This window comes from Ambystoma mexicanum, chromosome 2p (assembly GCF_040938575.1).
Source record: "Ambystoma mexicanum isolate Mex_15411 chromosome 2p, UKY_AmexF1_1, whole genome shotgun sequence".
NCBI classification, from domain to species: Eukaryota; Metazoa; Chordata; class Amphibia; order Caudata; family Ambystomatidae; genus Ambystoma; species Ambystoma mexicanum.
In genome coordinates, this window is record NC_090923.1 from 615,388,796 (window position 1) to 615,415,977 (window position 27,182).

Below are 27,182 nucleotides of genomic sequence, written 5' to 3' on the forward strand. Positions count from 1 at the left end.
AACCCTGACGACTAATTGAAAGTAGTGTAGGCCACAATTTGCCAAACATGCAGCACACTTATTTATGGTTAAAATCAAGTATCTCAGATCATAGCATGCTCTTTCTCCTTGGTGAATTCCTTATTTGCGCTGAAGAGGCCAAAAACAAATTTGCACTAATGGTATGCGAAGATCAGTGGCATCTCTCAACTGGCTTTTAACCCAACTCTTGATATTGGCCTGGGCCTGGCCATTATCTTCTCCCAAATCCCCAAATCACCCACACATAAATAACAGGCCCTTTCATGGTTAGACCATTCAATGGTTTACTTTGCAATGCGCAAAGTGGTCCTCTGAGAATTGCAGAGAGCCACACCCATGGATACATTCTCCTGCATTAGAAATGCAACAAAACTCCCACAAAAAAGAAATTCCACAAGGCATTTCCCGACATTGCTCAATCAAGCAAAAATGTACCTAGATTACAGCTATAAGTTAAAACCACAGATTCAAACGGGTAATTTTCAGAAAAAAAGTCCTCCATGTGTTGATGTGCCCATACACAAGAAAATTAAATAGTAAATTGAAATCAGTATTTCAATAAAAATTATTCTGCAGGTTGTTGTGGTTTCATGTGGTGGTTTCCACAAAGTGCTACGTACAAACTCAAATAAGATGGCCAACCTGTTTTTTATCACCTGAGCTTCAAAGGTAAAACTCTCAGAGCCAATACAATTCAATGGGAAACAGAGAGGCACACCCTGGAAATCTGAGCTCTAAGGCATGCATATGAGAAGTTGTTGCTGGAAGGCTGTGCCTCATTCTCTTGAGATGGAGGATACGTCACCGAGCTTCTGCACTGGTTGTAGATCCTCCTGAGTGGAAGAAATTCGAAAGAACAGGTTATTTGAACCATGTTTGTGCTCTGAAGAAGGGATACCACGCGTTTCTTCTGATTCGTTGATGGTGACAGCCTTTGAATTCCAGTACTTGCCTGCCACAGAGGCAAACTGATGAATATTTCTATTTCTAATACTATTTCTGCATATTTCTTGAGAGCCAAAGCCCTCAGGCATCCAGGCACTACACTAAAACATAGGACAGACATCAAAGAAACATTATGAGACAGAAAACAAGATGGGGGAACCTCCCTAGGAGAATAGACTAGTCCTTAAGCACTCCCGAAAGCAAGATAGCTTGATTCCTTTTGAAGTGTCTCATGAAACGCATTCCAAGCTTGTCCAAGCAAGAAAGGAAACAAGCATCCATTTCCCCTACTTCTCTTTAGACGGGCAGTAACGATGCCATGTGCATCAGAATACCGGAGATTGCGAGCTGGTTTGTAAACTTCCAGTTTCTCCTTCAAGTAAGATGGCACAGTTCCAAACAGGCATTTGTGACCAAGCATATCTTAAACCAGCCCTAACGGCAACAGGGAGCCAGTGAAGATGTCTGCAGGCCCCAGATACCGGTTCTCTCCACGCAATGTCACGCAATGTTACAAACAACTTGCACTGCATCATTTAGAATTTTTTGTAACTTACCCAAGCATTTCTTACTAGCCCCACCTAGCAATGTTATAGTATTCAGGTCTGGGTAATACTATGGCTCAAACTAGCTTCTCATGATTTTTCTAGAAAACCAAGGGGCAGATCTGCCTCAAAACCTTAAAATAGTAATTGGAGTTTTTTTTACCACATAATTTACGTGGGCATCTGCATTTAGTAATGACTCCATGAAAATGCCTAAGGTTTTAACGTTATCAACCACAGGGATGCAACCACCATCTTTGCTAAAACTCTTATAAGCCATACTCACTCTTTCCCGGGCGTGTGTCGACCCGTAAACCATGAGTTTAGTTTTAGCAGCATTTAGGCACAACCCATTTGAGGTCATCCAGTCTTTGATGAGTTTATACATTTTATTTAAGTTGTATTGATCAGTTTCACTCAATTCCACAGACAGTTGGAAATCATTGACATAATTCGCAAAGAAAACCCCTAGTTAACCCCTAAACTCTAGAGATTGAACATATAAATAGAGGAGTAAAGAAGTTGAAGAGCAGGCTCTGAGAGACAGCGAAATTGTGACAGAGCAAGGAAAAGGCTACCTAAATGTGATAAATGTCTTATAAAATAATACAGAACATTACCTTCACACCAAGTAACTATGCCCTTGCAATGTTAATACTACCCCACCACATTTGCTGTCAGATGGTACACCCAAGGGCCTGACTGAAAGTCCTGACCCCACTTCCAAAGACAAAATGAACATACGAAAAACATCTACACAGTCATGGTTTACTTCAAGGATTTGTTCTCAGAGTGCCTTGACATATTGAACAACCCAAACTCCATGGAACTATCCATTCTCACGTCTTGAATAAGTTCCATGAGGACAGCGAAGGTGACTAGAAAAAATATCCATTGTTTAAATGGAAGCAGTTGTCAACTTGGAAACTCAGACTGGTAATGGCCCTCCTACTCGGGTCATATTGCCTAAATTGAGAATTATTAAAACAACTCCAACACAAACCCTTCTGACTTATATTAATTCAGTAGCTAACTTTTATATTTATTTTATTCCAATGTATTTGCAGGAGTCAGTGTATTTGCAGGATTCGTAGAGTGCTTCAAATGAAAGTATCGTTTATAAAGTATTTTACTGATGAAGCTTTCACGTTTCAGTGAACCTAACAAAGGATCAAATGAAGTTAGTTGTTACATAAACAAGGATCTGAAGAGGAGTAAGCTGGAAGGGAAACATGAGGATGTTACCACTTGTAATATTAAAGCAAGTCTTCCTAAATTATCAGATTGACAGTCACTGTTGCAGCAGTGATTATTAAAGGGAGATTTTGAGGACAGAGTCTATGGTTGCTCAAGGGAGAACATGGGTTTCTTGAGAGTAATCATGAAACTGGCTGCAGTGTGACTGTCCTTGAATTATGGTGGTGGTGAATTCCAGTGGTGATCAAGGCCATTCTCTAAGGATTTTTGGGTCCTGTTCAGTGTGCATCCTTTTTAGGTCCACCACCAAAAATGAAAAACGAGTAGGGTTAAGACTTCTCCTCTTGCCACATTTAACAGAAATTCATTCAGTAGTCAACGCAAACATTTAGGGCCTCATTACGACCCAGGCGTTAAGGGTTAACGCCGTAGTTAACCCTTAACGCCTATTCTGATTTTAACGGCTGCTCTTAGCAGCCGTTAAAATCCATGGCGCTAACCTGCCATGATGCTAATTACACCACCGTAATTTACGGTGGCGTAATTAGCGCCTTCCCCACTCCCATTATGCCCTATGGGGCAAAAATGGGAATGGGGAAGGGAAAATGGGAAATGGGGATTTACCGCCCCACTCACCTTGGAATGGGGCGGTAAATCCACCATCCACCATGGTGTAAACGTAGATTACACCATGGTGGTAAAGTTGGCGCAATTAGCGCCTGGGTCGTAATGACCCCCTTAGACTCAAGTACTGCATGAAACTTCTATATCTCCCTTGACCAATTTCCTTACAAGGATTCAAAAGTGGAATGAGCCATATCTTTTTTTTTCACCATCCTCCAAATCTTTTATTGGCTCAGAGATCAATCTGATCCTCCTGTCTGTGCATCCTCCTCAATTTGGAGGGTACATGTCAACTCTTCCAAATCAACTTGATATCATCACAACCAAACAGAAATGCCTCAAGACCATTGCATTTTGGGTATATGTATTGCTCGTTAGCATGTTTTTGCTCTAGAAAATTGCACTACAAAACATTGCTCAGTGACTCGGAACTAGAGGTCAACATCCAGGAATAGCTACTGGATGTCTCAGTAGGCTCTTTGGCTTAGCTGAAATGGCCTATTCTACTCTCAAATTTCAAGTGCAAGGGTTGTATTCATGTGTCTTTGTACCCACCATAACAGTGAAAGTGTTCACTAAATATACCCCAAAGATCTAACCACAAGGATTGCAGACTACAGCACATTGATTATGCCTAAAGAGGATGCACATGTGTTTTTTTGCATTATTGAGAAGTGTCTCTTGGGGTAATAAAACTATGTATAAAATAGTGGTGTCCTATAAAAGGAAGCAATTTCTATAGCAAAAGTCATATTTTTGAGTTAGTTTACTTACCCAAAATGCATTGCTTAGTGGCTCAGAACTGCAGGTGAACACCCAGGAATATCTACTGGGCACTGGGTGGAGCTGTGTGACATGTGTGGTGCACCTGAAATGACCCACCTACTCTAACATTTCAAGAAGAAATGGCTTTCAATGCTTTTATAAACAGACAATGTCCTGCTGGTCTTTTCTATAAAAAAAAACAATGCTAAAACATCAAGCTTGTCAGACTAGACCACACTGATTATCCCTAAAGAGGGCGAACTGCCTATGTGGTTGTTTGCATTCTTGAGATCTGTGCTCCAACAAATCATCTAATGTTCACTGGTTACCTGCCTTATTTCCACTCTCAAGTGATAGAGAGTCGCAAAAAACATTCAGTTTACGCACATGCATAATAAAGAGACTTTTCAAAGATTTACCAGCATCAGCTTCACGTGCTGAGAAACCGGTGGAGCAGTTCCTTCGCAGTAAGTGCTTTGCAGTAACAGGGCATGGGCGAAGGATTTCAAGAAGGAAGATAGGTCAAGTAAAGTCTTTGTTCAACCTCTAAATGTCTGAGCAAGCTCAGGTGAGCTTATTAAGTGCAGTCAATCCCAGCTGATCACCAATCCGAGGACACAGGAACAGACGCTCGCAAAAACTCCAGCCCAGGAGAATGGGGCACAGTGCTATAAATGTCCACTCGGGCAGTGTGGGCGTTTGAAGACAGGGCCAGAGAAAGGAGTGTAGGGCAGAGGGGCAAGCATGGAGTGTACACACATAAACTTGAAGGGAGAAAGAAGATTCTGGAAAGAAAGAGGGTTTTGAGAGACCAGAAGGGGATAAGGAGTTGCTTAAGGGAAGTTTGATTATAGTAAGGAAAAGATTGTAAACGTCAGGAGGAGATTTTTTAGGTGCCTCAGAAAGGCATTGGTGATAGTGAGACAAAGGTTGATATATATCAGAAGGAGGTTGATTAACTGCATCAGGAGGTGGTATATGATATTTAGGAAGAGTTTTTGGAATTTAAGAAGGAGATTGGTAGGGAGTTCAGGAGGATATTTATGTTAATAAATAAGAGGTTAGTGGAGAACTTCAGGAGGAGGTTGGTGATCATAAGCCAGTGGGTAGAGGGACTAAGGAGCAGGCAGGAACATACCAGAAGGAGGTGTTTGCACAGAGTACGGAGGAGTTTAGAGACTATCAAGGGTTCATGAAGTCTCTGAGAAGAAAGTCCAAAAACATCAGAATTATGTAAGACGAATATGCATAGAAGGACACAATAAGAAGACTCTTGAGGGCTTGGTTAGCTTAGGTAGATGTTAGAGTCTGGAATATGAAGAAGCACAAATTTGCAGGGAGCTTATTTAAGGATCAGAGAGGGAAAAGAAATGACTTAAACCATGATTCCTGGAGTAGTTCTGTGAACCCAGCCCCTACAGAAAGTGGAGACCATCCTCAATGTCTCTTTATTAAGTAGTAAAACCAGCTCCTCTAAGAGCTGGCGTGCAGTGGAGTTATCAAGGCAGGGAACTCTGAGGTGGAGGGAGCAGGAAACCCTCTCAGTCCGGGGACATTGAAAAGAAGGGTACAGTAAATCCAACAATGCAGAAAGATAGAGACACAGCATGAAGGAAACTGTAATACCTTGAAGGTCAGATAAATAGGTTCAGGATTCCTTAAGACCAGGACTGAGAACACCAAAGCAGACCCTGTCAAGGAAGGGGGCATAGGGCTGAGGAAGCAACTCTGTCCCAAGAAGGGGTTAGCCTCAGGTGTTTAAAAACCTGCCATTTTTATTTATTTACTACTCTTTAATTATTTTGACCCATGCTGAGTAAACCTATTTCCATTTAAATATAGCAGAGTCTGCTTATTTATTTATCTATTTTTTACATGTGTAAAGCGTGCAAACAGCCATTGGGCATCAAGGCGCTTTCTCTTATCATACTTCTTGATCCTTGCATCCTCATGACAAATAGTGTTAAAGGTGGATGCAACAGGCTTAGACTGGTAAACTGGCCCTAATATGCCAATGCCTGTGGAGCCTTTCCCTCCCACCCTGACAGGATTTATTGGGATTTCTTCAAGGTCCAAGGTGTGTGAACCCAATAAGGACCAACCTCGCAATGATGAAGATGCCAGCTCCCTGTCTGTGCAGAACAACTCAAATGGTGGATTGGAAAGTGAACTTCTGGGGTTTGTTGCCACCAATAACTTTGCGTACCACATGGGGTCAAGACTACATACAGGAAGGTCCATGAACATACAAACTACCCAGTTGTCTATCCGTATGGTTTCCCATTCTAGAAAGGAGGGAGGAGACAAGGACCCTCTTTAATCCCCTAAAATGAATGAAAACCACTTTGGACAGCTGCCACTTACCACACCTAAGCTTCAAGCTACCAGATGAATGTCATCTCCAACCAAAGACCCATCAGAAGGAGGAGTCCAACCCCTGACCGCTATCTTGGAAACGTTGCTAGTTGGATGATTAGCCCTGATCGGTCAGCTGGAAAGCCTAACACTGGTTCCACATGTCTCACTTTCACATAGATCAGCTTATGGGGAAAATACTGAAATCTTCCACAACCATGTGCATATCAAATAAGAAGTAAGTTGGGCGAATATCAACTGACCTCACTGCATTGCACCTTTGATCACAGCAGAGTTACAAGCAACCTACCAGTTGCTTATTGCATGTGGCCAAAATTAGTATGACGCCCTGTGGGATGGCATTCTATTAAGGCTGGAACAAGTTGCCCAATACCATCACCAATGCATTTGAGACATCAAGCTGCTCAATCAAGGGAGCCCAGTACAGATGGAGTTACTAGTCAAGGAGTAGCTTGTAAGGAAAAAACATTAAGACGATGAAGGTGGAACTAGTCCTAGAGCAGTATGAGTCCTCCTTGCCAGCCCACCAACAACAACTTTTCGGACAGTTCCACCAGCCCATCTTGGGTCTAGCCATTTTCGGAGCGCAACAATGGAGTCCAGTTAGACCAACACCCTAAATGAAGAGGATCGACTTGAATTCATCAAGGAGTGAATTGGGAAATACTTGACCCTGATTTTAGACCAACAAATCTAGAAACAGTGCACAGTCAAGCATGTGATCAACACTACTCAGTGCTACCATAACAAAGATACCAACACGACCTTTAGTTGAGAGACTCATCATCAGATGTTACACCTTTGGACAATTGTGTCACTTGGCTGAATCCTTTCACAAAATGCCACCTTCCAATCAAGTTTCCTTGTGGTATTGTGTACCAGAAGACAGCTATATAATACAAACAAGTTTAATGGTAGGAGCCTGAATACCACAGCACCCATATTGCCAAAGAGGCTGGATTATTGGCTCAACGAATACCTGGGATGTCTAGGTCCACTGCAGGGTAATAATACAGGGCTATGCAAGAAATGGTATGAAGAGGAGATGGCTGTCTTTATTTGTATTTTGCATTTATTTGAACAAACAAATATGTCAATGTTGATCAGAAATGATTTACAATATCACATTTACAGGTGGCGGATGCATTCTACAGAAGGGTGTCAATACAATAGCACGAAGATTAAAGGGCATGTAGAGCCATTTTATGAGGGTGTGAAAAAAGTGAAACATACACCAGGGACAAAACACACAATACAAATATAAGTAATAGGTGACTTACAGAGGCAACATTAACCTAGGGAGCAAGTGCTTCAAACTAATGAGTATTATATGAATATACAACAATATATTGTTACGTTATTATGTTATTATGCAGCAATGATTTGATTTGATTTAATTCGATGTAGGCATTTATATGGCACATACCCCGAAGGAACCAGGCATTGACAGCAAAAACGTGCTGATTTAAATAGTGGTTCAGTGGTTAAGTGCACCAAACTGTCTCATATGTCTGTCAGGTCATTTTTGACAATTTATAGGAAAAAATATGTTTTTAACTGTTTCCTGAAAACTGTCAATGAGTTCATCCTCTGGAGTTCAAGTGGAAGAGAGTTCGGTGCCCGGGGGCCAAACGAGGAAAACCGCCTGTCACCTCAAGTGGTTGTCAGAAGGTATTGGTCCTTAGAGCGAAGGTGTAGTTGAGGACAGTGCACCTGGATTTTAGCAGTCAGGTAGGCTGTGCCAGCCCATGAATGCATTTCAGGATCAACATAGTACTTTAAACATAACTCTCTGCTGAACTGGAAGCCAATGCAGATATTGTGAGACAGATGTCTTTCTGGGTAATGATAAAATCAACCTGACGGCAGAGTTTTGGGCAACCTGTAGTCTTTTGATTTGAAAATATTGAGCCCCCATAAGAAGAGTGCTACAGTAATGTAACCTTGCATTGGTGAGTACACCTATTACCATAGGACAATCCTTCTCAGCAATGAGTGAACAACAGGTTTCATCAGTCTCAATTGATAATATATGGATTTGACTGTCTGGCTAATCTGGGAGTTACAATCCATATTCACCTGCCAGATACAGCACAGGTTCCTCACTGTATCTGAAAATGTGGTAGGATGCCAAACAATGAGAGTCAGGGAGTTCACCAGACAATATTTTTTACCCGTCTGTTGGGACTGAGGAAACCTCGGTTTTTGAGGGATTTAGCTGGAGTTTATTGGCCAGAATCCAATCTTTGATTTTATTGGCACATGCCAAGACTTGATCTATTGTTTCCCAAAGCTGCTTGAATCTTACGTAGATCTGTGCATCGTCAGCATATGAGTGATACGACAGACCAAACTCAAGAGAAGATGTTCAACAAAGTGCAGATGTATATATATTGAACAACAGTGCTGAAAGTGAAGACGCCTGAGGCACCTCGTAGTCCACAGGGATGGCGTTGGATAAATGGGCCCCCAGTTTCACCTGTTGGGTATGGATTGTCACGAAAGACACAAACCATCTCAAATTTTCAGCTGAGACCTGTGCCACCGAAGATGGTCTGGCCAGGAATATCTCAAAATCGACAGTGTCAAAGGCCGCCAACAGGTCCAGCATGGCAAGCACGCTGGCATTCCCTTTGTCAGTGACCCCCTGCAAGTCATCCCAAACTGTCACTAGCGCTGTTTCGGTGCCATGGCCCTGTCTGAAGCCCGACTGAAAAGAGTCGAGAATGTTAAGTTCATCCACGTAACTCTGCAGTTGACTTGTCACAACTTTCCCAAACTTTTGGTGGCCCATAGCAGGCAGGTTATTGGGCGATAATTGAATAGGACTTAATGATCCATCATCAGCTTTTTTAATAAGGGTGTAAGATAGGATTTTTTTCAGGTCTTGTGGAACACAGTCCTGAGATAATGAAGCATTAATCATTGTCTGTATAGGCATGAAAAGGGCAGCAACTGCTGCTTTGTCAAATGAGCTTGGATCGAGTCGTAGTCCAAGTCAGTGGGTTTGGATTTTTCCTGAAGACCAATAATTTCATAGATTCCTACAGGGGAGAAAGTGAATTTTGGGCATGACACTGTCAAGGTCCGGGGGCCTGTTTCTTTCTGGCACACTATTGATATTGATAGGGTAAATATTCATGCTATTTCTAATGGTTTTGATATTTTCCTGGGAGAAATAATTAAACTCGTTGGCCTTAGCAAATGACGCTACCAGACTTGAAATGATGCAGTCAGGAAAAGTGACGTTTTTTATGGCAAGAAACAGAGCCATAGGCCTGTTTGCAGCCAGGTCAATTTGCTTTTGCAGTGATGCGGATTTAGGGAGCATGATTTCTCATTTATAGATCTCCATTTATAGATCTCCAAAGCTAATTTCGCTGCCTGTCCGCGTTTTTGTTATTTAAGCCATATTTTTTCTTTCTTCCTATAGTGTTGTTTTAGACTTTTCAGCTTTGCCTTGTACCACGGATTTATTATTCCTAGGAATTCTTGTTATATTTTTAAGGAGAGCAGTGAGATTGCAATTAATTTGCAAACATAGCATAACTTTGGAATAGTATTCAGTGCAGTCAGCATTAGGTTGCAGGGGGGTTAAATCCTGCAATAAATTAGTACTGGAAATGCAATTAAGGTCCTTTTAATGGCGATGCAGTTGCTGCTTAATGGGGGTATGTTGCTGCTGCGAGCAGTAGGGGCTAAACATATAAAAACTCACTATAAAATGATCAGACCAACTCACAGGAATAAGTTCAAGCATGCCTAGCCTTAGGCCTCGATATATCACAAAGTCCAGATAATGCCCCCAAAGTGAGTGGGTGAGTTAGACATGAGGTGAAGATCAAGAATCTATATAACATCAAGTAGGTGTTTGCAGTCAGCATCTTCAGGCTCATTGCACCAAATATTTAAATCACCTAGAATAATTGGTTTTCCATGCTGACGCGCTTCTTGTCCCAAATAGGCATCCAAGCTGTCTAAAACAGAGTAGCCGAGCCAGGGGGTTTGTAACAGAGTAACACATGAATTGCTTCATTAGGGGATGGGTGATAGGTGCAAGCCAGAACCTGGGATGTAGCGTCCCAATCGGGGGAGTGACAATGTGTGACTTCTAACGAAAGTCTGGTCAAAATGGACACCCGCCCTCTCTTTGATTCACTCTGTTATGCCATTTTATCTGGTATTGATCTGGTACTAACAGATGAAAATGGGTGATACTACTATCTGTAAACCATGATTCTGATATGAAGAGTATGTCAACTCCATAGTGGATATAATATCATTTAGTGCAACTGGATTTTTTTATGGCTAAACGGTATTGATGAAAGCAACTTTCAATAATGCTGTCGCAGGGTTGGTCTGCACCGGCAGTCACTGTACATATATATTGTGCGATTGGGTCTTATTTAGGGTCCGTAGCGTTACTGTACCAAGTGTAGTTTCCCTGAGGGATCGAATAACATCAGGTGTGTAACTAATCCACATAGCCAAGCACAGGAGTATTTTACTTGTAATCTTACTTGACAGAAGTTCCAAGATAAATCAGCCACACACCACCACATCCGCCACAGACCAACACAGACTGGCTGGTCTCAGTCGCACTGGCGTTTTCATGCCTGGTGGCCAATAAAAGAACGCAGGGAACTACAAATCTGTGGGAGTTGTAGTTTAGCCTCATACAGCAAACTAAATGATCACAAAATGTTTACGTAACGCAATGCGTTTAGGAGGCAAACAGGAAAGTCTGTTGTTGTTCTGGTCCACCCACAGCCCAGCAGTAGCATGTGCAAATTCTACTATTTAGCAAAATTCGAATCTAGGTACTTTTAAAAATAGGTAAATGCAATCAATTTAAAAAACAGTTTAAAAATTCATACAGTTATCAATTTTATCTAAGACAGTGCAATCACTAGAACTAAAACGAGCAGCATATAGCTAAGGTGCAGTGCAGTAAAATGCAGTTAGCACGAAGAGAAATTGGTTTTCCTATTTATACTCAACAGAGTATATGGAATAATGGGGTCAGTTATGGAAGATGAAGGGGATGGCAGGGGGAGCCCCTTCTTTTGGAAGAAAGTTCGGTTTAAGCTAACCTTTGAAGAGATACACAGTTTAGCTGTCTTTGATTGTGCTGGGCAGCTGGTTACAATGGAGAAGGGAAGTAGGGAGAAAGAGGGTTGTGCTGGGCAGCTGGTTATAATAGAGAAGGGAAGTAGGGAGAAACAGGAGAGGGAAACAGGTGGGCATGGACCAGTCAGATTGAGATTGGAGGTGTCGCAGGAAGGTGATAGTGAGTAGGTAGACATATAGTGAGATATGGCACGATAGGTATTGACAATACCATTGATAGCTTTGCTGACTAGGAAAAGGAACATGAAAAGGGAGCGGTTGTTCAACAGGCATGGTGTCGGTAGGTAGAAGTGGGGGAGGATCTGGGTAGGTTGTAGAGAGTGTGGGTAGCAAAGTTGGGGATTTTGTCTAGGGGATGGAGAAGTAGAGAGGATGACCAAGGAGAAGGCATTAGCAGTTGTCAAGTTTTCTGAGTACAAGGATTGATGTTAGAGTTTCATAGAGTAGTTATTAAGAAATAGACACATTTTCCAAATATTGGGAAGTTTAAATCGAGTGCTGAGGAAGTCGCAGTGATTAATTCGTTCAATCAGAAGTCGCTATCAAAGAGGGCTCCAAGTTTGCAAGGGAACAAGGAGGTCAGGTAGGAAGGATATAGGAGAAGGGGCGGATTGGCAGAAGAGGTAATGAGCATGGTCCTACTTAGGTTTGAATTTTTATGCTGAACATCTGGAAAATCTGTCTCTATTTTACCTTGCTTTCCACAATAAACTTTAATCTGAATTTCTCTAGTGCACTAGATTACTGCTCCATCCTCCTCATATGTGTGCTCTCCTTCTTTGCACATTCAATTACCATTACAGAATGCAATTTCCAGAGGGGCCCACATTGCATATAATTTTGCTCTGTTGTCATTTGAGTTGTAAAACCACCCCACATATGCAGTATATCAGAAATATGGCATGCAGGATTTCTGAAATACCTGTCACGGTGGGGACACTGGTCAGTTTCAAGTCAGAGCAAAAAACTGCTATTTCTATTTGGTGTTAACTTACACAGGGTGGGCTAAAATAGCAAACAGACACTAAACTCCTGAAAATATCAGGTTTCTCCACCCTTGAGTCTAACCTCATTCTGGATTAGTGCTTCTTGCCCACTCTAGCACTCCTCTCACTTGAGAGGACCTGTTTTAAGTGTGCAATGACAGCTGTCAGGGGTCCCTGTGTTTGGTCTTGTCATTACTGGAGTTAAGAGTGCCCCCAACATTTGCCTCTGGCCCTCCCTGTTATAGGGTTTCACACATTGTATGTCTAATTTTCTGGGGTTTAAGGTTTCCTGTTGCTGTGCTCTTAATGGCCAGGTTTAGAGAGTTCCCACTGGACACTGCTCAGGTCTCCTGGCTTGACGGCTCCTGTCCCCATAGGTGCACCAGATTCTTGGTGGAGCTGGTCTTCCTGCAATTAGGCAGTGCCACAGGGGACACTTCGCCCTTCAGATTGTGGTTCCCAAACCTAGTTGTCCCTTCTTCTAGGACAAGACCCAAAGCGTTGATCTTGTTCCACTCATTCACCTCTATGATCCTCCTATGACTTTCTTGACATGTATGTGTTTCTCCTCCTGCCTCAAACACCTGCCTATGCCCAAAGCCTGGGTGTTAAGCTCCCTGGGTAACCAGACCATAGAGGTAGCATTGGAGAGAGTGGTGTACCCAATACGGATTCTGCACATATGACAATTAGAGACAAGGGGAGGACATAGGGTGCCAGATTCTGACTCCTTTACTCCAGGATTGGGCCCTGGATGTACAACGTGATTGCAGTAAAGTGACCGATTTACCCAGCCTGGCTTGTGTAAGTGGATGGAAGGATAGTGGAACGTGGTCAGAGACGAAGGGAGAGGTTTGATAACACACAATTTGCTTTCCAACTAGATTGTTACTAAAGTGATGTGGGTAGAGAGTTAGAGGGAAATGAAAACAAAGAAGAGGGATGTTAAAGAGATAGAACAAAGCTACATAACAACCTCTGAAGGCAAGGGCATCCTCTCACTTTTATCTCTAAGGATATCACATGGTGGGGAACTGCCCGAACATCCCACATGCTATGTTGGACCCCACATGTCTTTGCAAGCAAAGGGCCGAAGGGTTCTGAAGCACCTTAATTCACCAATGAAACTCCTCACCTGCCTGCTCTGAAGTCTAGCACGAGCTATGTGCCCGAGCACCTTTCAGAAATGGAGATCTGCTGCTGGGGCGTCTCTCATCGCCTCTTCCATGGTCTGCTTCATCGCTGCGCCCCCGGGAGACATGTAGAAAGATTGCAATTGGAAAGCTGCCACACAAAGGAAGGACATGCTAACGCTGGAGGCTGGACAATATGTGCATGTAAAGATAAAAGGTCCGCGAGTTCAAGCAGCTGTGTCACTCAGTCTTTCAACCCTTCCACAAATTCATCAAAGTGAGCGATTTCATGTCTAGAGTGTATTTAACCAGGGTATTTAAGCATTCGTGAATTAACTGCAGCCCAAAACAGAGGTACTGGGCCTCATTACGACCCTTGCGGTAATCCGCCGTCATTACCGCCATGGCGTAATGAACGTTAACGCCGTGGGACGATGGCGTAAAGTGTGCCACATTAGGACCCATCGCGCACGAGCATTACGCCATGGCGGTAATGTAAACAGCGCCATGGCGGTAATGCCCCCAAAACGGCACCTACCGGCATCGTATGCGGCGCAAGGTGCACCACCGCCACCGCCGTACATAGCGGTGACCGTAGTTAGCGGTCACCGCAATTAGCGGTGACCGTAGATAAGCGGAACCGGAAGTAGCGTCACCGCGGCGGAACGGGAAAGAGCACGGCGGCCATCTTTAAAAACACAATCCATTGCCATCCTCCGAAACCACTGGACATCCGAGCCTGAGACCCCGCCAATACCGTCTTCAACCTTCTACCTGCAGGAAGATGCCTAAAGTTTTGAAAAAAGCCTGTGACCGCCAGCGGCAAGACCGCTTCTCCAGAGAGGAGCTTACCATTCTAGCGGAGACCCTCCAGGAGAACGCTGCAGTGGTATTCTCCAACCAACTGACAAGACCGGCCATATCCAAGAAGAAGGCCATATGGGCACTGGTAGCTCAGCGGGTCAGTGCCGTGGGAACAACACCCCGCAATGTCAAACAGTGCCGCAAGCGGTGGGACGATCTCCGGCTCAGAGTCAGGAGCATACTATCAGCCAACATGAACCTGGCAATGGCAACTGGGGGAGGATCGGAGTCCCCTATAAAATTGCAGCCATGGGAGGAAATCTGTGCCTCCACAATCGGAATGCAGAGCATTGAAGGAGTAGGAGGAATGGAGAGAGGAGCCCCGACATCGGGCGATGCAGGTAGGTGGCTCAAATCAAGGCATGCAAATCTCACCTAAGTCCATTCATGTGAAGTACAATGTTGGCCCATAGTGTGAATGCAACACATCAGCAGGAGACTGCCCACAGATACATCCGATCTGCACCCTGTACACATGCAGCACGCACACCCTAACTGCAGGCACCCACATACCTCCATGCTACTTCCACACAAAAGGGAGACAACTTTTTTCCCCTGCATGAAATGTGCCACATGTACTAACTGATGAGATGCCAGTCGCCACAATGCCCGGCCAATGTCCGCAGACCCATCAATAACACTCTCCCTCCTCTGTCCCACCACAGGCTCAAATTCCGACCTTGAGGAAGAGGACACCACAGCCTCCACACCCACCAAGAGGGCCAGGCCAACTGTGCCAACGCCACAACCCTCCACCTCTGTCGTCCCGAGGAAAACACCACAGCAGGCAAAATCCCTGCAAGGGAAACAGGACAGGGCACAGACAGCCACCCCAGCAGGCAGTACAGCAGCAGCAGCAGCAGCAGACATCACACCAATCATGCCCACAGAAGCCACAGCCTCTGCTGCAAGCAGCACAATTGGGGAGACTGCTGCCATTGCTGCCTCCTCCGATAGCGAAGCAGGGATCTTTGAGGAGAGTGATGTCAGAAGCCCCACAGGCCACCCTCATTCCCCCTACCTGTCCCTAAGCAGCCCGCATGCGGATGCCACACAGGGTCAGCCAGAGGATGACGATTGGCCAGCCACTCCATCCCCGCTGCAGGGGCAGATCAGCCCAATGGGAATACCACTGCCATTAGCCATGGGCCAGAATTCCAACCATTCTCTGGAGGCGATTGCCACCCGGCAGCAGCAACTTTCCTCGCTGCTCGAAGAACATGTTGCAGAATGTGGGGGGTCAAGTGCAGCAATGGAGAAATGTGCTGAGACTGTGAAGGCAGCTATAGAGTCGTCCACAAAGGACATCTGCGCGGAACTAGCTGCTGTGCGGCACGCCATCACTGACCTTGTGCAGACAATACGGGCCATGCGTCCAAATGAGCAGGCAGGATCCTCCTCGGTTGCCAGCTCGACACCGAGCAGCCCCATCCGCCGATCGGGGAGGAACCTCCGCAGCACAGGCAGGGGTGCCCCGGGGGCCAGTGGAGGGGGCTGCCAATAGTGGCCGGACAGTGTAGGAATCCTACTACTGACACTGCTGCACAGACCAACTCACACCTTTGTTGGGATTCCAGGGGGGGGGGGGGTGGAGGGGGGAGTGGGTGTGTTGGGGTGTGCAGGGGGGTGGCGGGGTGGTGTGTTGGGGAGTTAAGGGGGGAGTTTGGGGGGGTGTGTGTGCAGGGGGGAGGTGGGAGGTGGGAGGGGGTGTGTTGGGGTGTGCAGGGGGGAGGTGGGAGGTGGGAGGGGGTGTGACACGACAGTTCATAGTTCAAATACACTTTTTCGTTTCAAAAAAGGAAATGTGTGGACATTTTCATTGCGTATGTGTGCTTTATTGGTGTCCAGTCCTCAGTGTGCATGCCCCAGAGTCACACAGTGCCCCAAGTGCAGTCTCCATGCGATGAACACCAGCCGTGTGTGCTAGAAGCAGTGGTTGATGATACTTTGGCGCATGGCACGCCCCTCCTGTGCATCGCCTCCTCCATGTGGTGGCGCCCCTTCTGCACCCTCCTCATCCTCATCCTCATCGTCAGGTGGTTGCAGTTCTGCGTCAGGGGGCAGGGGCACATTCCGTCTGACGCACATATTGTGCAGCATGACACATGCCATGACGATCTTTGCCACCTTCTCATGGCCATACAGGAGTGCCCCACCAGACCTGCTGAGGCTTCGGAATCGTGCCTTCAGGAGGCCGAATGTCTGCTCTATGACCACACGAGTACGTGTATGTGCACGGTTGTAGTCCTCCTCGTGCTGGTTCTGCGGGTTCCGGACTGGCGTGAGGAGCCACCTCTTCAGGGGGTAGGCTGCATCACCTGTATGTAGGCGAGAATGTATGTGTCAGTCATGTTGTCTGATCAGGAACATGATGTCCCACCATGGCTGGCATGGAACTGTTACCTTGGCTCACTTCTACATGCACTAATTGATTCACACTATGCAACCAGTATATGCTCATTGCTGCCATGGCCTGTTTTGCATGCCATCACCCTATGTATGCAGAGGGGTTTTGTGCATTGTGAGTGGCCTTCCTCTGTATCCGTTCTCTGTGTTACTCACAGCCAGGTGGAGTATGCATCATCCCCCCCCCCTTTCAGCCAGGTGGAGTATGCATCACCCCCCCCCCTTTCAGCCAGGTGGAGTATGCATCATCCCCCCCCCCTTTCAGCCAGGTGGAGTATGCACTGGTACGTCATTCCCATGCCCACTTCCATGACATCGCACTCACCGAGTAGCCAGGATCTTGGGCCTGCATGTCGCTCCATGTAGCGTGGTATTGTGGAGTTCCTCAGGACCATGGAATCATGGGTTGATCCGGGGAATCGGGCACAACAATGTGTGATGATCTTGTTGGAGTCACAGACCATTTGCACGTTGACAGAGTGGAACTGTTTCCGGTTGCGGTACGGTACCTCCATGGCACGTGGAACCACCAATTCCACATGGGTGCAGTCGATGGCACCAATGCAACCGGGTATGCTGGCTAGTGCATGGAAACCCACTTTGGTGTTTGCAATCTCCTGGGCAGTCCGTGGTAATGAGATGTGGTCGTCTGTGTGCTTGAGGAGGGCATCGAGCACTTGGATGAGTGTTCGTGAGAATAATGGTTGTGAAATGCCATGCAGGTGCCCCACTGTGTGCTGGTAGGTGCCTGTGGCCAGGAAGTGGAGTACAGCCACTACCTTCAGTAGGGGGGGGATGGCGGTTGGACTTTCTATCATGCTGACGATGTCGTTGTGTGTCATGTCTACGATGGCGGTGATGGTGTCCCTGTCCAAACGGTACAGGGTGTGGATCTGCTCAGCAGTGAGGTTGTTTGGATTGGCTCTGATGCGTGGGATTGGGGGCTGCCTGCGTGGTGGCACTGGCTGTGCTGGTGGGGCTTGCTGGGCCTGCCTTGCCCTCCTTCTCCTCCTGCGTCTCCTCTGTGCTGCCTGTTGTTGTTGTTGTTGCTGTTGCTGTTGTAGTAGCACATGCATTGCTATCAGGTCCTCCAGCCCCAACATTGCTAGTCGTATTGGCATCATTGTGGAGTGTGACTGGGTGTGGGTAGGGGTGGGGTGTGCTCTTTTTATACTCCCCTGAGTCTGTATTGCCTTCACCTGTGCTGTTTCTGTGCACCTGTGGCAGCTGCATTCACTTGAATTGGCCCTTTACGGTTGGTTCGCGATGGCGTTATTTGCACCATGGCGGTAAGGTACTTAGCGGCCTCATTGATGGCGTTAGGTGCATGTCCGCTTGGGTCGGCATTTGCGTGCCTTTCCGCCATGGCGCTAAGTACGGTGTGGGCGGTCGCGTGCGCGCACCCTTAGCGCTGTTTGCGGCAGCGTTAACTACGATGCCGCTATTGGCATCGTAGTTAACGGTCACGGGTCATGATCGTACCTGGCGGAAAACGATGGCGGTAAGCATTTACCGCCATCGTTTTTCGCTTAGCGCCAGGGTCGTAATGAGGCCCACTGTGCAGTAGCTTTCAGGTTCAATAAAGCATTGGCCAGTAGGGTTTGTTTGGTACTCTGCACGTATACAGGCTGTCTCGTTTGAAGTAAAGGTGCTTTACTAATAGGAACTTCCTACATTCTGTAGATCTGTATCACTTGTGACCCTCCTTCAGTGTGTTCCTCTACAACAAGGAAACCACACTAGGGGGCCTTACACCATCACTGCTTGTGCAACACTAATTTCTCACAGGGATCTCTCACACCATGTGCAACCAGCGCATCACTGACATCTATTAAGGGACACTCTGGCGCTGTAAATTCTCATCTCTAAAATACCACAGCAGGTATAATGATGCATGATGTACTTCCACATCACAAATTCCACACTACACCTCTCAAACATGTTGCACCTACATATCCACAGTATTCCATTAAAGACCTTTACACATACGCTGTACGTCACTGATACCACAGCAAGGGCCCTCAACATATCTAGACCTGAACATCACTAAAAGCACACTGGGAACAATAAGACCAACTGCACAAGCACCAAACCAATATCACACAAGTGAACTTCACACCCTCTGTACATGCACTGCACTGTAATCACAGAAGAGACCATCTCAACTTCTACACCGGACCATGAGAGATAACAAACGAGAAATCACCTCATCTTCTGCACCAGTGCATCGCTAATAATAATGCACTGATATGTAATTGAGGGTTTGATGTTCCCTAGTGTGATTTGTTTTGATGCACACTAGTGACTATCACTTTTCTATACGTGTGCATCAAAACAAATCACACTAGGGAACATCAAACCCTCAATTACATATCAGTGCTTACACTAATGGCAATAAAACCTTCTATCCCTATTTATCATGAATACTACAATAAGGATCCTTAAACCTTCTTGTTGAACCATCACAAGCGTTTTTAATTTTTCTTTGTTTTTTTTTGCAAAGGGCGCTATCGCACCAGGCTATCAATAGTCTGGATCAGTGGGTACAAAACAACGGGGAGGGAAATGTGAATTGGACCAACCATGTCAGATGGAATTTCCCTGGTGGATGCTTCTGTCTTTACAGAGCAGGCGGTCAGAATATAGGTGGAGAGGAGATTGGTCAAGAGGGAAGAGCCTTAGTAATGCTGCGATCTGCAATAATTGTAAATATGTGTTAGTGTGTGAAACTCTGGCCACAGGCAATCTGAGTTGTTGTGCTGACTTATAATGTATGAAGAGTTTCTTCATGTACCCTGGGGCAAGCATGATATCTCACTATGGAATATCACATTTCTTTAATATGCATCCCTAAAATCACCTTAGAGACAGTACCAATGCATCAATAATAACACAAGATGGACAACCAACTACACCTACACAGCATTGATATCACACTAGGGGACCTCACAGTGTTGGTCTGCTTATGTTCATAACTAATATCCAGTTTGGGATAATCATAGCTGCTCAACATTCGCATCACTGATATCCACCACAATAGTTTCACACCATCTCAACCCTCACTCCATCTCAATATCACAAAAGGGATGTGTACATTATCAATATTATATGAAGGCTCCTCACACATTCAGTATCTGGGCACCATTGACATCATGCCAAGGACCTTCAATCTTCCCATAACTTAGCATCACTAAAATCCAAATAGAGACCACCAGGCACACTGTTCCTTCAAATCACTCTCCTCACATTACACACCCTTACACCTTACGCAGCTGTGCATCGCAGATACCACACTACTGACCTTCAGACTTTTCTTGTGCATCACAAAAAGAACAGGATGGATCGTTGACCTCTTCTATACCTTTGCCTTATTAATATCATACTGAGTACCCTCACACTTTCAACACCTGTACAGCATCAACAATATGCCATTGGGGGTCCCGAGACCGTCTTTATCAATGGAGGAACCTTTACACCTTCTTTACATCTAGATCACTCTGCCTGTGTGCCTTCGTCTATGTGGATCAATCCAATGCGTTGAGTTGAGGGTGGGAAATTTAGACTGCCTCCCTGAGGACCTGGGGAAAAGTCAGTAGTGGTAGGATGACACTGCTAAAGAACATTAGCTCTTTCCTTTGAGTTTGTGGTGATGAAGCTATAGAGCTTCAGGATTTGAGATGATGAAATAAGATGACACGTGTTAGAGATTTCTCTTCAGGCGGGTTCCCCATTGCATGTAGCATGAGTTGCACTTGGCAATTCTCAGTTGAGCACCAGCAACCAGTTCCTTGCTGGCCCAGTAGTGATTCCCCCGACACCTAGGTCCGTCCTATCAATGCACTGTTCTCCCCAAGCTTGGGAGAGGCTAAAAACGACGCTAAATTACTAACTCAACACATCGTTCTTCTGGTCAAACAGCTCAGACAGTTTATGAGAATCTCTGGCAGGGTCATAACAACAGAGAAACAGAGCTCTAGCTCGACAAGGTCCTATCTCTCACCATTTGGGAAGATTTTAGCTGAAGGCCTCAAGAATTTCAACAATGCTTTCAAAGGGCGAAGTGTGCAAATCTTGCAGCACTGGGGATAGACCAAAGCCATTCTCCATTTTTCTAAGCCCTTCCAAAACCTTGCAAGCTAGTCTTGCCTAGATGTACTCAGACTTCCACATAACTCATGATAAATGTACCACAGCGATGAATACTATAAAAAGTCCCTCCTTGTGATGCAGTATAAATTACTATTACATTACATTTCATTACGTAACTTGTGATTGGTGATGTTTAAGCCTACAATGGGGCCATATGGGGCTCACATGAAATTGTATCACCCCAAATTGTCGTTCATGTTCAAGAAGGTCCAAATGTCTGAAGGTTTTTCCTACAGTAATCCATCAATAAATCTGAGTGAATGTGTTCAAGGGTTCAGCAAATTAGCAGGATTTTGGATGATTTGGCATCCCACAAAAGGTTTAAACTTTCCTGGAGTGTAAGCGGATTCAATTCAACACTACAGCTAAGTCAATGCCTAGTCTGGGATGCTGATGGAAGCCCTTATTGATGTATTTGTATGTCCAGTTCATTTACTCTGGATGACAACCCTTATATAACACCCCTCTCTCAGAATCCCCCCTACCCCTCTGAGCCAAGAAGTAGGTTTGTTTTGCAAATTTAAAAGGTTTATTTGAAAATTAAACAATATATATATATATCACACTTTTATAATAAATTAATGTTTGATAGCACACTTGTGAAGATGATAGTGATCAACAATGGATAATGGTACGGTGGTACACTCTTTTTGATGGCTTAGAAGTGATATAGAGAGGATAAAGTAGCTGAGCATGCTTTTATGGCTTCAAGGACAATGCAATGATGAATGAAAATGCAGTACAGAAAATAAACTTGATATGACTTCAACAAAAGACAATGTAATCACTTTTCTTTGACAATTCACCCCCCCCCCCTCTATGCAAGGCAAAGAGATGGGAGGAAAGCACACAGTTCTCAGGAATGCAATCAAATATAATTCAGTTCCCCCCTAGCAAGCTTAGAGGAAAACAGGTAGAAGTTTTAAACACAGGCAAGATACTTTGATGTGGTTGCAATTAAGTGAAAAATATGCTAAAATTGCTTTTAATTCCCTATAGGAGGTTCCGGGTGAGTGAGAGATACTTTAAATTAATTCAGGATCACTTTAGCAATGCTCTATGAATGATTGTCAGGTTGCACGCGAATTTCAGCAAGAAAGGCAAGGACAAATATTTTTACACGTGGCTGAAATTAAGCAAAATGTCAAATCGCGGCAAATTTAGACACGTGCGTCGAGCGCAATTACGGAGGCACTATAAGGAGTAGGAAGTCGGTTCTAGGCTCGTTGGAAAGCTCATAATCTTAGCTTTAAGATGACTCCTAGCACAAACGGTTCCGGAGATACGGCCGATTTAGTAAAGGTAGTTTTTCGGATTTGAAATTTTAAAGCTCAGAATGACAGAGGACAGTTTTCAGTTTTAAAAATGACAGAATGACACGATTTTATGAGGCAGTTCTAATAGGCTAAAATAGTTTGGATTAGATTATTTTAATCTAAGAGATTGGTTTTGGCACAGTGCTAGCTGGGTACTCTCACTAGGTTTTGGACAGGAATGCGACTTTGTCACCGATCGGGTCAGGATTGGCTGGACTTCTGCTAGCAGTTCTTCACAGCGATCTGGTCTCTGGTTCTCTCTGGTTCCAGATACAGCACTGCTTTCTGGATACTGCTACAGGTTCTCGCAAAAGTTCTTGGCAAAGAATTCAAACAGCTCGCCCGGCTGTTGAATAGTTTGGTTGGTTTTGAGGCCTGCTGAAGAGGATTCAGCTTGTGGATTCAGGCCTCTATGCTACAAATTCTGTAGTTAATTTCTGGTCTCTGGAGATTGATGGATTTGAAGTCTGGATCTCTGGATGTAAAGTCTGAAGTCTCCCGGCAAAGCGTCCCGCAAGAAAGTGGAAAGTGAATGTCTCTACCTGGGTTTCAATGTTCCTTTTATGTGTTTTGAAGATGGGTGTGTGCCTGGGCCTAGCTAAGCCTGCCCCTCTCACTTATCATTTGCCAGTTCCTCCTCTCTTCCTTGATTGGGGGAAAGAAATGGTGTGTCAGAGTGATGCTGTAGGTTTTATAGTCAGAGGAACCTCCCCTTGTCAAATTGCACACAAATCTATTTCTGACCCAAACACATTTTTATCTATGTACCATATTTCTAATATTATAGGTCCAGTTAGCATATTTTCTGTAGCACCAAACCATCCGATCCCTGTCTTTGTACGATGTTGTGTCCACTTATGACAGAATTCTCACCTTTTCATCCAGATAACGACCTCTAAACCTTTCCAGATTTTACACAAATGTGCACCAGGGATATGGGTTTCAGATGATAAAATGTCAGATTTTTAACATGCATACATTTGGAGTAACAACCTTTTTTCCGCTACTATCCCCAAGAACATCCCACAGGGTCCTAACACCTCTTAAAATGGTCACAGAAAAATCACAAAAATGATGATGTTATTTATATAATTTTGACAAGTCCGCACTGTGAATTATCCATCTTTTTAAAATCATGCTCTGGCCCCAAAGGGGTGTGGTTTTCCAAAGCACATTGTGGAATTTCTGGTGTATCCACTTCCCCCAAGCTCAGCTGGCTCTCAAAGGCACTGCCCCTCCCAGTTTCTCCCAAGAGGAAGCCATTTTACGACCCCCCCAATATAACATTTGCCTGAGTCCAGGACAGGGCTTTGTTCAACTTCCTGCAGTCCCCAGGTGCTCCTCCCCTAATCCAATCAGAGAGGTGTCATCTCCTTTTGGCAGGGGCAGCAGGATGCAGCTAGGCCTGGGAAGGGTTTGTTTGTTCAGTTTTACACAAAAGTCTGGTGGTTTTAAAACGCCGCTTTCTGATAGTGGTGAGCACCAGTATTGCATCCATTTTTGACATTAAAAAAATGAATTCCCCACAGTTCTGGTTTGCTTTTGGCAATCAGCATTGCCATTCCCAATGGTTTCAGGCTACTGTGTGTGTAGCCCAATGGTGGTTTTAGGCAGTGCCCTCCTGTGCTCACAACATTGGGAAAAATGGGTGGCAGCCTATTCTTCATGTTTTCCCTGTGCACTCTCTGGGGAGTTCTGGCCATCATGATGTTTTCAATGCCAGTAATGCACAGTTTTATGGTAGGGCTTGTATGCATGGGTAAAAACATCCCACAGGAGGTTCCTCTGGGGTAGTTTGAGGTCACCCCTGGGTATACTGTTAGGGACCCAGGGGTGTGTTATCCTCCACAGTCCATGTCAGTGGCCCATGATAACACCTTTTAGTTTTAGCTATTAGAAAGCACCACAAGCCCGATATATTGCATTTTATTACAGCTAGGAGAGAGCTGGGATCTGAAGAGAGACACATTTGTGAGTTTGTTGTTTAGTTAATTACCCAGCCATTGACTGCCTATGGCCTTGCTAATCCCTATGGCCATTTCCATCCACCCCTTTTCAGCCCCTCCGCATCTGAAACACATTCTCCTATTTCTCTTTCTGCTAACTTTGTCAAGCAGTAATATCAAATGTTGGCCTGTCTGTGTATTTATTCAACAGTCTTCTGAGAATTATTGGTTTGATTGCAATTGTAAATGTATTACTGGCACATTAACGAAGTTGCCATCAACCACTATTTTTATAAGTTGTACGCTTACTATATGTGTCCTTGCACTGAAGATCTGTTAAAAAGAAACAGTGTTTGCATATAATAGGCATGTTCCAGCTGTTAAAATCTTGTGGCCATGTGGTGCCAACATGGCATTCCTTGATAAATGCCTATCCCATGCCTATATACAATCTCACCACTTAGGGAGAGGATGGAGGGAGCAGTGCGGGTCAGATCATAATGATGCTTTGAGGCAGTGTGGGGGGCTGATTTTACCATAGAGGTGCCCTACAATATTCACAGGCCAGGTCACTTAATATTTGGGTCAGTGATCTGTAAAACTGTCTAGGTCACTTTTTGGAATATATGTTCAATCTTTCTTCTGTCTCACCCACCACATTCTGAAACTTGAAGACATCTACACATGTATACAAGATGGTTCTTCATGTTCGTGCTTGCTCGTGCTTCAAAACAAGTGTAATCAGGTTCACCCAAGACTTGTATCCCAATGAGCATGCCCAAAGAACTGAGATGGCGCTCAAAACACCTACATAAGTGGAAGCTGACTTCCTTCCTGTACATTAACTCTGCTCACCCCTTTCCCTGGAATGAGTGAAATGCGCATGGTGTAGACACATTACCACTTCATAGCACATGGAAAACTTGAATGGCAAACCACCTGCTGAAGCCTTACTGGCTGGAACCTAGCAATCCAACATGAAGTTAAATCCATTCTAGACACTCAGCTCTTGCTAGAATGCAGATCTTACAAACAATTTTATTGAAATCTGAATTACAAAAAGTATTTCTGCGTGATTTACTTTCCACAAAGACTTGAAGCATGCCAGCAAGAGAAAATAACTGCTTGACTTGCAAAGGAAACGTACATTTTAAAGGCATGGCTTTATATAGTGTGTGCAGTAGCACCTTGAGCGTTCCAGGTACTGGATGGGATTTCCACAATAACTGATCCAAGGCTGAAACAACTGGACAGAGTCAAAGAATATTGCAAAATACGACATTATTATCAGTTCAATAAAGTAGGGAAACCTGGCTAACATTACGAATGGCAGCTCACACACTCTCAGAGCATTTCTGTTACACAAAAGGCGTCATACCGCAATGTACGTCAGCTATGACATCATCCCACATGGTAAACAGTAAAAACCTATACGGTGGAGGGATTGGTTAAGGGGACATATATACCTACGTATGCAGATGTGTTAGTAAAATCATACGCTGCTGCTTATCAAGTAGGCACACCTAGAACGAACTTAATTACATACATGTTAGGAAATATTTCATTTATGTGCAATTTTCCCCCAATTTTTGGACCCCCCCAAACCTTTTTTGCTTTTTCTTTGGCTATCCTAACCTGACATTTTCCAGTGGAGCCTAGCCTTCAGCTGAACTCCCCTGGGCTTTTGCTCACTTGTTATGGGGAAACAGACACGTCCTTCAGACAGTCAGTACTGGGAAACTATGTATCCCTTAGTCTTTTACTATGTTGCCATTCCTTAGTAACTTTTTAACCGTGCACAAAGTACCTTCCAGTACAGTGCACTGGGGTCCCTTTTTGTTTTATGGCCTTAGACACCCTTGAATGATTTTTTGGTGATTGTACATGTGTGCCTGGGATGAGCTGGAGGCAGCAGTTAATTTTTTTAAAAATGTTTTACTTCTTTTTACTAAGTTAAACTTTGTTTACTGCGTTTGGCTCAAGACTGTGGCCAGGGCCGAAAATGGCCGAACCACGAAGTCTCCCCATGGCCATTTTGTCCCTTGCCATCACGCAGGTGAGTAACCCAGGTTTTCCTTATTTGGTCATGCAGCCTCCCGCGAAAACCAATCTCTTTCGCAGGATTCTGCCTGTCATGTATGTGTGCCCAGGAAGAGGGCTGGAACTGTCTAGTTCCAATCAACACTACTGGTGCCAGGATGTCTGGAGTGCCTGAATGACTGAGATCGCTGTGGGCTGTGAATGGTCTATGTCTGGGATGCCTGCAAGAGAGCAGATCTTCTATTGGGGGTCCGCAATTTTGGCGCAAAGTTAATCTTGGATAAGAGAAGAGGCTTTGCAGCCATTCCAGGTCGATCACCTATGTTCTCACGGAACTACAGAAGGAGCCAAATCTCCTATATGAAGAAACGGACTTGTAATACTGCTGCCTAGACACTTTGGAAGGTTTTGGCACCCTTCGCCCTCTGCTGTACCGTCAGACCTCTGCTTTCTTCTTCGATCAAGAATGCCTGCCAGTAGTGGGAACAGCTACTCTTGGCACCCCCTGCTTACCCACCAAACAAGCCCCCTCAGAAGTGTTCCTGGCCCATCCAGCAAACTGTCCAGTTCTACCACAGGGTAAACCACAGCTCCACTGCCGTCTCGAGCGCAGACCCGAGACTTGGGATGTCACTTGCTTGTGGTCCCGTGCATTCTCCTTCAAAATCTTCTTAGCTCCTCTGGGTCTCGAATTAGGAGAGTGTGTAACGCTGCTCGCATCCACGATTCCCATGCCACT